Raw genomic sequence first — 15,468 nt, 5'->3', positions numbered from 1 at the left:
ATCCATCTGGGAAACAAAACAGCTGAGAGATATTTGCTCTAAACATCCCTCTCACTTGAGTAACCTTAGTGACATCCTCAAGGTTTCACAACTCTACCAACACTAGTACGTAACAGTAATTTAGCTCCCTCAGACCTGCTAGATACTGACGGTGCTATATTAAATTTACAAGATATGAAAGGAAAATTGGGCACATCTCAACTCAACAATCTCCACTATAATATTATATTGAAATCTCTGAAACTGGTTATGTCACAAGACTCTCAGAGTAGAGAACCCTCTTGGTTTGAAAACCTAATATCTCAAGTGCAGACACCAAAAAAACTTACACATCTAATAAATAAGAACCTACTCCAAAACTAAACACATAACTCCCTTTATTTTCTGAGAAGAATGGGAAAGAGACCTAAATATCAAACTTACAAATGAAGACACCAAAACTATACTGCTTTCACCAAAACTATCCTCAAGATGCTCTAACATTCAAGAAAACACATATAAAGTAATATCCAGATGGTACCTTACCCCTGTAAGATTAAGCCAAATGTATAGCTCAACAACAGATCTATGTTGGAGATGTCTCAATGAGAGAGGCACCTTTTTACATGTATGGTGGTCCTGCCCTCTCATACAATCCTTCTGGACTCAGGTTTTTGAAAATATCAATTGCATCCTAGATAAAAAAGACTTGTCAAGGATCTTCAGTTGTCCCAAGATTGCCTTGTTAAATCTCATACCAAATCCTTTATCCAGACCTGAGAAGAGCCTTTTGAGAATCCTTATTGCAGCAGCTAGACTTATTATAGCTTCAAATTTTAAAACACAAGGTCCGTTATCCGGGACACTGTGGACAAATAAAGTAATCTCGATTTCCAGACTAGAAGAATTATCTCACTGGGAATAAGAACACACCACAAATATAAAAAAATTTGGACCCCTTGGTTCAACTGGAGTTCCTTAAAACCTTAATTATTGTCCTGACCTTCCCACTTCTCTACCTTTTGCCACTTCAGACAATTTGACATCCTGGAATAAATATCAGATCTAACCAACTCGCTACTGATATACATAATAGGTTATTCCACTTCCATCTGCCTTCTAAAACGGGTACTTTATCTTCCCCTGCCTTTCCTCCCCCCTCCCGCCTCCCTATTTTTATCTCCCGGTTTATTCATTGTTTATTTGATTTGCTGTTCTTTTATTAAATAAGCTTAGCCACTACAAAAGTAAAATAATAGAGCGGTGACATCTCCCTACTGCCCCCCCCCCCCCCCCCCGCCTGATTCTCCTCCTCTACTCAACACTCCTTAACAAATCATATAGGATCAGGATCTTGGAGGTTAAAGGCGGTTAGAATGTCTGGAGTGTTGAGCCTTCAACCGACAACTTTAAGACGGCTTTCACTTCTTTAAGTCCTTTGTCTCTCAATACTAGCCGCTTCAAAACCCTCTAATTTGACCTTCTTCCTATGTTATCATTGAGGGCGTAAAAGTCCCCACTCTCAAGCAAATTTGGTAAAATTTGAACTCTATATATGATTCTGTAATATTTATGTACCATTGTATGTGGCTTTAATACTTTCTTGATTTGCTGTCTATGTACTGTCCCCCCCCCCTTTTATGAAAATCAATAAAAAGATTTTAAAAAGAAAAATAAATTAATGGGTCCTCAATTCCATTCCGCAAAATGTGGAACGAAATTGCGAATGTGTGAATGGAGCCTTAGAGGGCTGGAATTTGGGATCTTTTGATCCCTTGTCCTATTCACCCTAATCGCTATTCCCCATAATTGCGGCAGGTGCCTGCTGTATGATACAGCCGGCACACACCGCGCATGTAGCAGACTCAATGTAGCAGCCCGTTCCATAAATTCTCTCAGCCACCATGATGATATCATGATGATACCTGATTTATAGCGATTAGTGAATTAATTTGGAACAAATCGAATCAACTGAATCAAAAATTTTATCACTCATCACTTTGACTTCGCTCACCACTAAATGTGAAGTCATAGGTCTAGGAAGATGCCACAGAGTTTACTGGACGGTCAAAGAAACTCAGTATGCCTGCATATCATGGGGCTGCATGAGATAGTTAGGAACTGCATTAACTGAAAACCTTGCAACATTTAGTGCAGTTCGAAGCCTAATAAATCTGAAGGACCTGTAATGGCATCATCATCACAGGTACTTAACATCCTAAGAGAGTACAGGAATTGCAATGAGTGCAGTTCGAGATTTGAGCAGTGCAGGCCATCTGATGACATCATCATCACAGGACCTTAACTTCATAAGAGAGTATATGAACTACACTGACAGTGAGGCCCTTGATCCTCCGAAAGTATAGAGAGGAATTGTAAAGAAGCATCTCACTCCAACTCCAGCCCCACTACTAGTGCCCGGCCATGGCGGTCTGCAAGACAATTGAGAAATGTAAATAGGGACAGTGTTTTTGCTAGTTTGGAAGGGGAGTTCAAGGGGTCAGTTTTACTGCCAGTGGTGAAGGGGTGCTCAATAACAAGGGAAAATGCTGTTGCCAGTAGGGAGGGATGTTCAGAGGAGAATACCGCTACCAGTGGGGGAGGGGTGATCAAAGGACAATACCAGTGGGGGAGAGTTGGATAGGGGACAAGACTGCTGTCAGTGGGGGAGGGGTTGTCGGAAGATAATTATGTTGTGCTGCATGGTGGTATGGGATGCTTTTGGGGAGATATTTTGTGCTGCATTGTGGTATCAGAGGTATTTTGAGCTTTATCATGGTATGTGGTGCTATGTCCTTAACCATGTGATTAGGCATTTCTGTGTTCTACTTTTATTTACTTACTTGTATTGATGATTTACATAGACACATGACCAAGTAAAGCAAAATTTGCCACAGCATGCATTGTGTATTACTATTTTTACGCAATATCATATGTGGGCTCTTGGGGTCTTTGTACCAGGGCTGCTTTGTAATCCCAGTCCGGTTTTGTCCATCAGTGATGTGGGGGACCGACATGTGCGCTCCTTTCATAGAGTGGAGGGACCCTCCATTTATCTTGATTACTGGGATTCCCAACGGTCTGACATCAAGCCATCTGACTTTTAATGCCTATAGTGTAATTGGTGATTAATCTATTACATGGAATAACCCCAGTTAAAATAAAAAAATAATGATTACTCACCATCTAGATCCTCCTCTGTTCAAGTGCCAACAGTCCGGAGGTCCATAATGGTGTTTATTCTTCTGCAGCAGTGACAAGGAATACAGCCATGTGACCACTACAACAATTCATTGACCAGCGAGTTACTACAGCAAGCATGTGGTTGTACAGGACACCAACACGTACCAGTGTATGAACCAGAGCAATGGGGGATCTAACAGTTGATAAATAGATATATTTTTTTTGTTTTTTTCATTTTCTACCTACAGGTATTTTGAATTATTTCCAAATCTTAATAACCTCTGAGTGGTGTTAATTGCTAACATGAATCCTTCATGTTTTTCATGTTTTTTTATTTTTTTTATTTTAAACTTGTAGAATTTGTTAAAGGGACTTCTAAAAATATCTACCAAATGTAAGTTTGCCTATTTAAATAATGATATCAACTGGGATCTTTTACAGGAAATTTGCTAGATGTCCTTGTATTACAATATATAGCAACATCATTTTTGCTTTGTTCTTTTACACAAACAAACTCATCTCCCCATGATACTTTTATATCTTTGCTCAATACCATGTGAAATTAAAGCTCATAACCCTCAACCATTCAACAGCCTGTGTCTGGAACAACTGATAATGAATTGTAAGAAACAACAATCAATGTTTAAAGGTCATTTTTCCGCACATAGGCATTTGGGAATTAGCTGATCTATTTCACTTTAAATGCATGTCAGTGATAGCAATTGCTTGAACAAAGTTTTTATTCAGCAAGGATGTATGCAGTATTTACTAACTAAGCATTTCTGGACTGCCAAGGATTGAAAATAAAATTCATATTACTTTTTTAAATAACTAAGCATTTGGTTATTAATGGATAAATTTAGATAAGCAGAGCACACAGTGTGACGTTAAGCTGATAGAGTTTACGGAAAGCAATGCTGCATTGCCTTATGGAAAAAAAAGTAAAAAAAAAACACTGGAAATTGCATTCCTCGGACTCTAGTGATTTATGCCATCGGAGCAATGAACATGCCAAATAACATGGGTCACATAGCATCTATATTCTTTAATTATAAGATTACATTGCTCACAAATGGGTTCTGATCTATATGCAGTACCGACAGCTACTTGCAAGGCTTACTGCAATTCTTTTGCATAATCCATTTGGAACGAAAAAGTCAAACTTTCTGAAAACATGGGAAAATATATTCTTGAAATCTGTTTTGCTAGATTATATAATTATTGTACAATTATCTTATCCATTTTGGGATTTAATTGAACTGATTCGAGAAGCATTAAGGTACATTTAGCGCTGTCTCAGCTCAGCGGTTGTATTACTGAGACAGGTATAAAGATAACAGTTATGTAATGCTGAATTTTCCGAATGTGGAAAGTAAAGAATATTGTATTTTAAGATAATGGCAAAAAATATACAATTCTGACTTCTGTATCTTTTTATCTCTCTATCACTGTACCCACATGTGTTAGTGTTGAGCGAATCGAAGTGAAACAAACTTTGTTCACATGGATACATGTGTTACAAAGTAAAAGTAAAAAGCCTGGGAATGCAACATAATGACTTATAGCCAGCCAATCAGCAGATAGCCATCCCCTGTGATGCCACAGCCTAAAAGCATAATCCTGCCCAGTCTCCACCATTTTAATGTTATCTGAGCATAAGGAGAGAGAGAGACAAGTGCTAGTGACAGTGTTTTAGCATTCTTTTAATAGTAGAATATTGGATAGGAATAGTGCAGGGACAGTGCAGGAACAGTGTAAGGAGATCATAGAGAGCTTTCAGACACTGTAGGGAGAGCATAGGGAGACTGCAGGGACAGTGCAAGCTCTGTGTAATCACCCTGTGCATCTTGTTACACGTCTGTGCCATTCATTCTTAATCTGTTCTGTTATACAAAGACTGAATGTGCATCAGACTTTATCTCAACAGCCGGTCTAATATAAAGGCACTTGTACCTAGTTCCTCTGCTGCACCAGTAATAATTAATCTGTTCAATTATACATAAACATACTGTATATCAGACTCATTGTCAACAGACTGTCTAATATATAGGCATGTTTACATAGTTCATCTGCTGTGCCATTTAGACTTAATCTGTTCTGTTATACATAGACTTACTGTGCATCAGACTTATGTCTCATTCACATGTCAGTGTTTTGGTCAGTGATTTCCATCAGTAATTGTGAGACAAAACCAGGGGCGGCTCCAAACATAGAACAGGTTTGGCTTAAAATCACTAATGGAAATCGCTGACCAAAACACTGACGTGGGGATGAGACATTAGTCTCAACTGCTCTATTAGGCCTCATGCACACGACCGTATTTTTTTGCGGTTCGCAAAATGGGGTTCCGTTTTTCCGTGATCCGTGACCGTTTTTTCGTCCGTGGGTCTTCCTTGATGTTTGGAGGATCCACGGACATGAAAAAAAAGTCATTTTGGTGTCCGCCTGGCCGTGCGGAGCCAAACGGATCCGTCCTGAATTACAATGCAAGTCAATGGGGACGGATCCGTTTGACGTTGACACAATATGGTGCAATTTCAAACGGATCCGTCCCCCATTGACTTTTAATATAAAGTCAGGAGTTAATATACCATCGGATCTGAGTTTTCTCCAATCCGATGGTATATTTTAACTTGAAGCGTCCCCATCACCATGGGAACGCCTCTATGTTAGAATATACCGTCGGATTTGAGATACATCGTGAAACTCAAATCCGACAGTATATTCTAACACAGAGGCGTTCCCATGGTGATGGGGACGCTTTAGGTTAGAATATAGTAAAAGAACTGTGTACATGACTGCCCCCTGCTGCCTGGCAGGTGCTGCCAGGCAGCAGGGGGCAGCCCCCCCCCTGTAGTTAACACATTGGTGGCCAGTGCGGCTGGCCCCCCCTCCCCTGTAGTTAACTCGTTGGTGGCCAGTGGGCCCCCCCCCTCCCTCCCCTGTAGTTAACTCGTTGGTGGCCAGTGGGCCACCCCCTCCCTCCCCTGTAGTTAACTCATTGGTGGCCAGTGGGCCACCCCCTCCCTCCCCTGTAGTTAACTCGTTGGTGGCCAGTGGGCCCCCCTCCCTCCCCTGTAGTTAACTCGTTGGTGGCCAGTGGGCCCCCCTCCCTCCCCTGTAGTTAACTCGTTGGTGGCCAGTGGGCCCCCCTCCCTCCCCTGTAGTTAACTCGTTGGTGGCCAGTGGGCCCCCCCTCCCTCCCCTGTAGTTAACTCGTTGGTGGCCAGTGGGCCCCCCCCCTCCCTCCCCTGTAGTTAACTCATTGGTGGCCAGTGGGCCCACCTCCCTCCCCTGTAGTTAGCTCGTTGGTGGCCAGTGGGCCCCCCCTCCCTCCCCTGTAGTTAACTCATTGGTGGCCAGTGGGCCCCCCTCCCCTGTAGTTAACTCGTTGGTGGCCAGTGGGCCCCCCTCCCTCCCCTGTAGTTAACTTGTTGGTGGCCAGTGGTTCCCCATCCCTCCCCTGTAGTTAACTCGTTGTTGGCCAGTGGGCCCCCCTCCTTCCCCTGTAGTTAACTCGTTGGTGGCCAGTGGGCCCCCCCTCCCTCCCCTGTAGTTAACTCGTTGGTGGCCAGTGGGCCCCCCTCCCTCCCCTGTAGTTAACTCATTGGTGGCCAGTGGGCCCCCCTCCCTCCCCTGTAATTAACTCGTTGGTGGCCAGTGGGCCCCCCTCCCTCCCCTGTAGTTAACTCGTTGGTGGCCAGTGGGCCACCCCCTCCCTCCCCTGTAGTTAACTCATTGGTGGCCAGTGGGCCCCCCTCCCTCCTCTGTAGTTAACTCATTGGTGGACAGTGGGCCCCACCTCCCTCCCCTGTAGTTAACTCGTTGGTGGCCAGTGGGCCCCCCCTCCCTCCTCTGTAGTTAACTCATTGGTGGCCAGTGGGCCCCCCTCCCTCCCCTGTAGTTAACTCGTTGGTGGACAGTGGGCCCCCCCTCCCTCCCCTGTAGTTAACTCGTTGGTGGCCAGTGGGCCCCCCCTCCCTCCTCTGTAGTTAACTCATTGGTGGCCAGTGGGCCCCCCTCCTTCCCCTGTAGTCAACTCGTTGGTGGCCAGTGGGCCCCCTTCCCTCCCCTGTAGTTAACTCGTTGGTGGCCAGTGGGCCCCCCCTCCCTCCCCTGTAGTTAACTCGTTGGTGGCCAGTGGGCCCTCTCCCCTCGCTCCCCCTCCTAATTAAAATCTCCCCCCCTATCATTGGTGGCAGCAGAGAGTACCAATCGGAGTCCCAGTTTAATCGCTGGGGCTCCGATCGGTAACCATGGCAACCAGGACGCTACTGCAGTCCCGGTTGCCATGGTTACTTAGCAATTTGTGGAACCATTATACTTACCTGCGAGCTGCGATGTCTGCGTCCGGCCGGGAGCTCCTCCTACTGGTAAGTATCTAGAATCTGTCATTCCTTCCCTCTATCTATTGCTCCTCATGCTCCTCCTACTCCTCATCACGTGTTTCACCAGCTATCAATCACTAGTGTTGATTGCGAATATACTAATCGATAATTTTTATCGCAACTATTGCCACTTCGAGAATTTGCGAAGATGTGGAATATTGTGCTATATATTTGTAATCGCAAATATTATAGATTTTTTTTTCATCAGTAACCTCACTTCTTTCTTTTGGGCCAATGATAAGACTGCAACATCTTTGTCAGAGCTTAGCAAGATCTCTAGCAACCAATAGGAAAGTTGCCTACCCCTTACTATATAAGAAACTCCCCAGCAGCCATTTTCTACAGTTTTTTTTTGCAGTTGTGAGAGAGAGATAGAGAGAGCAGTGACATTGCTGTGCTCTGTACTTTGATCTGGATCCTATTCCTTATCCAATTACATTAGATAGTTAGTTAGCTCATATATATAATACAGATAGTTAGTGGGAGATAGTCAGTGTAGGTTAGATAGTGATATAGTGTAGCTGATCCAGTGCAGGGTGATAGGTAGTGTGATATGAATTACTGTTTCTCTGCTGTCCATACATACATGCTACAGACATTGTGCTGTGATGTCACAACAATGCTTAGTGCACCAATCAGTAATATCTACTCAGATCTGATAAAATGTGAAGTGCATGTATTGCACAAAAAATATGTGCATCATTATTGCCAATTTGCGCAATCGAGAAAATAATGACTGGAGATCACGAATTCTAGAATTTACTAATTTATTGCGAATACAATGTGAAAAATTTGTGAAATATTGCTAAAACAAATATTTCCTATGCCGCTTATCACTATCAATCACGGAGGCGATTGCAAAGAGACAACTGTAGTCGTGCACTCATCCTACGGCACAGAAGCTGCACCTGACCAAATTGCTGGCACTACAGTCCCTCCCTTTACATATTGTGGCCTCTGAACATTTAAGAGAACTGATTGCTTGTTACCACCCAAGGTAGAGAGTCCCAAGCTGTCATTACTTTTCTAAAAAAGTTGTACCAGCCCTACCCACATATGTTAAGTAGAAGGTGGGCCAGACCTTGAGCCTGTCAGTGTACAGTTCATGCCAGAGCATATGTGTGGAGATGTACCTATGTTCAAGGACAATATTTAACCTTTACAGCCCACTGAGTAAATGTGGTTCTAGCCCAGGCACACTAGCAACTTGGCCCGGTGATGGTCAACCTGGGCAAACAGAGTCACACCGAGAAGGAACTGCTCAGAGCCATTAAACAAGAAATCAAATCCTGGCTTTCGCCTTGCCAAATGGAAATAGGAACCATGGTCACCGGTAATGGGAAGAACATTCTGTCTGAGCTGCATCAGGGAGGACCCTCTATAGAGCACGTCTAATCTGGCTGTCACGCGTTTCCTGAAGTCTTCCACCCAATTGCAAGTCATCTTGAAAATGTCAAGGAAACTGTGCACACACAAACTGTGTCACTCTTAGACTGCAAAACACGCCCTCCTTGAGATGCAATAGCAGAATGTTGCTCCCCTGTATCACCTCATATGTGACATTTCCACATTTTGGAACTCCATGCCCCATATGCTGGATTGACTGTATGAGCAGAGGAAAACTCTGACCGATTTCTTGATGATGCAGATGGATAGGACTACTCCCCAATGTAACTTTGACATTAGACAGTGGAAGCTCATATGTGACATCTGCCATTTGCTCAGGCCCATTGAGGAGTAGACTTTGTCAGTCTCCAGGACAACGGAATAAATAAGGTCATTCCACTCCTTTGCCTATATCTCAAGGCCACCTAAGTCCTGTGGAGGCTGAAATGGCACAGGAAGAAGATGAGGAGGAGGACATAAACACCCAGGAATTCTATACATAACTAGGTGGTTTATCTGCCCAAGCAACAGGAGAGGAAAAGGAGGAGCTAGAGGGCGATGATTGCAATTATGTGATTTTTGTGTTTTAGAAGTGCAGACACCATCTTTTTTACATTTCAGTGGTCAGTGGGTGAGACAGTGCCACTCCAACGTGCTTTACTATATGCATTCCAATATAAGAAAGACACAATACTTCATAAAGGAAATCAAAGCAGCCTAAGACTAGCCAATCAGTTGTTTGAGGAGAAAATTGTACTTCATGATAGTCATAAATTTAAGTCAATATATTTCAACTTTATTTATGAAAAAATCCCAAATTTACCAAAAATTTTGAAAAATTCACAATTTTCTAAATTTCTATTTCTCTGCTTCTAAAACAGAAAGTCATACCTAAAAATATATTTATTACTTAACATTTCTTATATGTCTACTTTATGTTGGCATCATTTTGGAAATGTCATTTAATTTTTTTAGGACGTTAGAAGGCTTAGAAGTTTAGAAGCAATTCTTAAAATTTTCAAGAAAATTTCCCAAACCCACTTTTTAAGGACCAGTTCAGGTCTAAAGTCACTTTGTGGGGCTTACAAAGTGGAAACCCCCCATAAATGACCCCATTGTAGAAACTACACCCCTCAAGTTACTCAAAACTGATTTTACAAACTCTGTTAACCCTTTAGGTGTTCCACAAGAATAAAAAGAAAATGAAGATGAAATTTCTAAATTTCACTTTTTTGGCAGATTTTCCATTTTATTACATTTTTTTCTTTAACACATTGAGGGTTAACAGCCAAACAAAACTCTATATTTATTACCCTGATTCTGCGGTTTACAGAAACACCCCACATGTGGTCGTAAACTGATGTAAGGGCGCACGGCAGGGCGCAGAAGGAAAGGAACGTATGGTTTTCGGAAGGCAGATTTTGCTGGACTGGTTTTAGATGCCATGTCTCATTTAAAGCCCCCCTGATGCACCCATACAGTAGAAACTCCCAAAAAGTGACCCTATTTTGGAAACTAGGGGATAAGGTGCCAGTTTTATTGGTACTATTTTGGGGTACATATGATTTTTAATTGCTTAATTACGTTTTTTGTGAGGTAAGGTAACAAAAATGGCTGTATTGGCACCGTTTTATTTTTTAACAAGATACATCTGACAGGGTAGATCATGTGATATTTTTATAGAGCAGGTTGTTACGGATGCAATTATATCAAATATGTCTACTTTCTTTGTTTCAGTTTTACATAATAAAGCATTTTTGAAAAAGAAATTATGTTTTTGTGTGTCCATTTTCTGAACACCATATGTTTTGTATTTTTCTGCCGATCGTCTTGTGCAGGGGCTAGTTTTTTTCAGAAAGAGTTGAGGTTTTTATTGGTACCATTTTTGGGTACATAGGATTTTTTGTTCATTATTACACTTTATGGGGCAAGGTGACCAAAATATTGGCTGTTTTGGAACAGTTTTTATTTATTTATTTTTACAGCGTTTATCTGAGCGGTTAGGTCATGTAACAGTTTTATAGAGCAGATCGTTACGGACGTGGAAATACCTAATATGTATACTTTTTCTTATTTATTTAAGTTTTACACAATAATAGCATTTCTGAAACCAAAAAAATGATGTTTTAGTGTCTCCATAGTATGAGAGCCATAGCTTTTTTAATTTTTTGGGCGATTGTCTTAAATAGGGTATCATTTTTTGCGGGATGAGGTGACGGTTTGATTGGTACTATTTTGGGGGTCATAAGCCTTTTTGATCGCTTGCTGTTGCACTTTTTGTGATGTAAGGTGACAAAAATGGCTTTTTTGGCACAGTTTTTTTTTTTTATGGTGTTTATCGGATGGGGTCTATCATGTGATATATTTATAGAGATGGTCGTTACGGACGCAGTAATATCTAATATGTGTATTTTTATTTTTTTTCAATTTTTTATACGAAAAGGCAATTTAGTTTATTAATTTTACATTTTTATTTATTTTTTTATTTTTACTTTTATTATTTTCAATTTTTTTTATCAAGTCCCTCTTGGATCTTGAAGATCCAGTGGGGCTGATGGCTGTACTATACTTTGCAATGCTCTTGCATTGCAAAGTATAATACTATCAGATGCCCTGTAGGTGGCAACACTGGACACTTTTGCAAAGCGTCCGGTTGCCATGGCAACCATCGGGCACTGCCATCGCAGCGCGGCAGCCCCGATGGTGGAGAGAGGGAGCCCCCTCCCTCTATTAACCCCATGGATGCCGCTGCCGCAACATCTATGGGGTTACAGCAGAGTGTCAGCATAGAGCTGACACTCTCTGCTGATGGCGGCGGCTCAGGAATGGAGCCGCCGCCATCACACATAGCAGGGGGACCGATCGGGGGCAGGGGGCAGCGCTGAAAAGGAGAAGGGGTACGCCCAACATTGAGGGAGGCTGAGGCAGCACAAATGGGAGCAGGAGGAATGTATGGGGCGGGGAGGGGGCGGACCGCATCAGGGCAGGCGCTGCATGAATTGAATATGGAGATGAGCTTCAGGGGCAGACGGCAGGCGGACAAAAGGGGGGGCTTGGAGGGGCACAGATCGTGGGGCACAGATCGGGGGGCACGAGGAACACTATCTGATTTCAGGCTCTGATCTGCAGAGCACAGATCAGACCCTGAAACCGGCATTTTTTCACTGCCGCGATCGGATTGGTTAGTCTCCATAGACTAACCAATCAGATTGATTGCCGGCAAGGGGCCACTCTGATTGGTCCCTTGCCGGCATTACTGAACTGTTTGCTGTCCGTGACAGCAGCAGGACAGGGGCAGAAGCTTTAATCCAAGAGCTTTGCAGCGCTTGGAATAAAGAACTGGCTTGACGTTTATACACATGATAGCTGCACGGGGCATGTGCAAATATCACGTATATAAACTGATTGCAGTCGGGAAGGGGTTAAAATAAAGGCTTGAAATATCTCGCTTTGCATGTAATGAGTCTATCACATATGTTAGTTTCACTTGCATTACTAAAATAAATGAACTTTGCATAATATTAAAAATTTTCGAATTTCACCTGTATTGTACAGTGCTCTAGCCTCTGTGCACCACAGTAAAGGCTATTTGATCATACTGTAGATGGGTTTTTGCTAGATATCTTATATCATGTAACTTACAAGAACCAGCACTAGAACCAAATAGTGTAATTGTTAATTATTGAAGCAATATACGTTTCTGCTCTTCCATTCTGGATGTTTACAGTAGATGTTGTATAGACTAGAAAGCTGATGAACAGGTCATCTAAAGTGACTAGGTTCATTTGCATGTTGGTGACCGAAGATAGATGGTAAAGGATTAATGGATAAAACGGATAAAAATATGTATGATGACAGTAAAGATCTGTCTAAACCACTAATTCTCAAACTGTAAGGTGCCCCAAGCTGTTAAAGTGGTTGGCCACTTTATACTAGCATTCACAATTGTGTTGGAGACAGCACTATAATCAACATACTGGTTATAATGAATTAAGGAAACAAATAAAACATAAATTGAGAAACATTTTTCATGTTTGCATGGACTTTTACCAGAAGTGAGACCCAAGGATTCACCTTGTTCTGGTAGGTGAAGAGCCTGTAGAAAAAATGGTTTAGAAGCTCTGATCTAAGTGAAGCAAAAAATAAAAAGGATCTTCATATTTCACAAACAAAATAAACAAATGAATTAAAATGAAACAAAATTATTGTAATGGTCAAGTCAAGTGTCAAAGCTAATAAAAATGATAGATATTTCTTTAGAGCAATGCTTTCCTGGTAAACATCTGACACTTTTTTAACAGCAATGATTTTAGAAACCTTTTTAAACTTGAATATCTTTGTTCTCGGCAGAGGGAAGTGGCTTCTTCTAATCTTCTCTTCTTAAAGAGCACTCTATGGAAAAAAAATGAAAAACACATTAAATCATTAAATTCAGGAGTTTCATTTAGTCCTATTTCCACATTTATATAAAATCAAGTACTTAGCCATGAAGTCTGCCTTTAAAAATAATTTCTGAGAGAATAAGTCTTTTCAAAGTGCTCACTGAATTCAAGTGTGAAATTTCTTCCCTCCTAAATTTTTCATGATCAACTGTGGATGGTATTATAGCAAACTAAAGAGTTTAAGAACCATATAAACTCACCACAAAGTGGCAGGCCATGTAAAGTTATAGAGCAGAGTTATTGAGTTTTGAGTACCTAGAATATTAAAGTTGACAATGTTCTTTTAAATAAATGTAGAGTTCAAAACTTACAGTGGCATTAACATCAGAACAAAAATATTGCACACTGTAACAAATCAGCTGCATACCAGCCTTTCTTCACCAAGCACAGTGCCAAAAGTAATATAGATGGTGTAAGGCATTCTACCATTGTGTTCTGTGGAGTGATGAATCATGCTTCTCTAACCTCGCACACAGGAGGGCAAGTCTGTGTTTGGTGCATGCCAGGAGAATATTATCTAACTGACTTCATTGTGCCAGCTGTAAAGTGTAACGGGGTTCCGAAGGTGCACTCGGTCCCCCATTACCCGCAGACCTGTTGCTTAGCTTTAGGAATGAGGATCTGTGTTTGACCTCATTCCCAGGGCGGCGTTACTAGCTGGGTGGCTCCCTGCTCCTAAGTCTGCCTTGAGCGCCGAGCTGATCACTCGGTGCTCGACTGGTTGGTCTGTCGGTCATGTGACGCTGGCCACGTCACATGACCCTCACTCCCCACTATAAATACAGGCAGCCTGCTGGCCACAGGTTGCCTGTTAATTTAGGTTCCACCTGTGATTTGGTCTTTCCCGGTGTACTTAGCTCCTGCTGAATTCCTGATGATCCTCTGCCTGCTCTTTGTGTACTTTGCTGCTCTCCTGGTATTTATGACCCCGGCTTCTCCTGACAATTCTCTGCTCGCTCCCTTTGTACTTTGTAGCTTTCCTGGTATTGACTCGGTCCGTTCACGTCCTGTTGTTTGTCTGTCTGTCATCCCTGCACTTATTCCAAGTTAGGGATTGCCATCCAGTTGTCCCCTGTCATTAGGACTCGCGAGGCAAGTAGGCAGGGCCAGGGGTAAGGGTGGAGCGCAGTGGTCACTTCCCTTCCCCCTGTGTGTGTGTGTACGCGACCGTTGCATAAAGTTTGGTGGAGGAGGGGGTAATACTATGGGGTGATTATTCAGGGGTTGGCCTGGGGCACTTAAATTTGAATGCTTCAGCATGCCAAGGCATTTTGGAGAATTGCATGTTTTTAACTTTGAGGGAACAGCTTGGGGAAGGCTCTTTACTGTTTCTTCATGACTATGCCACAGTGCACAAAACAAGGCCATAAATGTATGTTTGGGTGAGTTTGGGGTGTAAGACCTTGACTGGTCCACACAAAGCCCTGACGTCAACCCCATCCAATACCTTTGAGATGAACCAAAATGGAGGCTGTGAACCAGGCTCTTTCGTTCAACATCAGTTTTTTGACCTCACAAATGCTCTTCTGGTTGAATGGACAAAAATTCCTACAGACACTGCAATATCTTATAAAAAGTCTTCCCAGAATGGAATAAACTGTTTAAGCCACAAAGAGGTGACCAATTCCATAGAAATACTTATGGATTTGGAAGGGGATGTCCTAATGGCTCCGTAGGTGTAATGTGTAGTTTTCCCAATATGTTTGTCCATAAAGTGTATGTCTACATTTAATGATAATGATTTTAGTTTCATATAAAAGTTCCATTATTCCTTGAAAAGTTCAATGAATCCTTGCCCTGGGTGAAGGAAAGCCTAGCTTTGACTTTGTTCTAAATTTTTATTATGCGGCCTATACATTTATGATTATAGTTATTATTCATTCTAAACTTTTACATTTATGAAGTCTGTGAGGAAACCACTTGTGATCAGCATTGCTACAAAACAGCGGCCACATTCCTCTGATCTCACTTGTAGGGCTGCAATGAGGACAATTAATTCTTTACAATTTTTTTTTTCTATACATCACTGTCCCACAAAACAAGAAAATACTGTGTGGTGCCAGATATCATTGATGTCATATCAGGGGCTC

The 15,468-nt window shown here is 42.1% G+C and overlaps 1 non-coding gene across 1 annotated transcript; it reads right to left on the bottom strand.

Moving 5' to 3' along the window:
* Nucleotides 1-11,697: 11,697 nt before the first annotated feature.
* Nucleotides 11,698-11,783, bottom strand: LOC120978296. The gene has a single exon (XR_005774055.1). It is a non-coding gene; the product is annotated as a small nucleolar RNA SNORD71 (small nucleolar RNA).
* Between the last annotated feature and the right edge of the window lie 3,685 nt (nucleotides 11,784-15,468).

Source organism: Bufo bufo, chromosome 8, assembly GCF_905171765.1.
Source record: "Bufo bufo chromosome 8, aBufBuf1.1, whole genome shotgun sequence".
NCBI classification, from domain to species: domain Eukaryota; kingdom Metazoa; phylum Chordata; class Amphibia; order Anura; family Bufonidae; genus Bufo; species Bufo bufo.
Note: the sequence above shows the minus strand (reverse complement) of the source record. Positions and strands in the feature narration are given on the sequence as shown.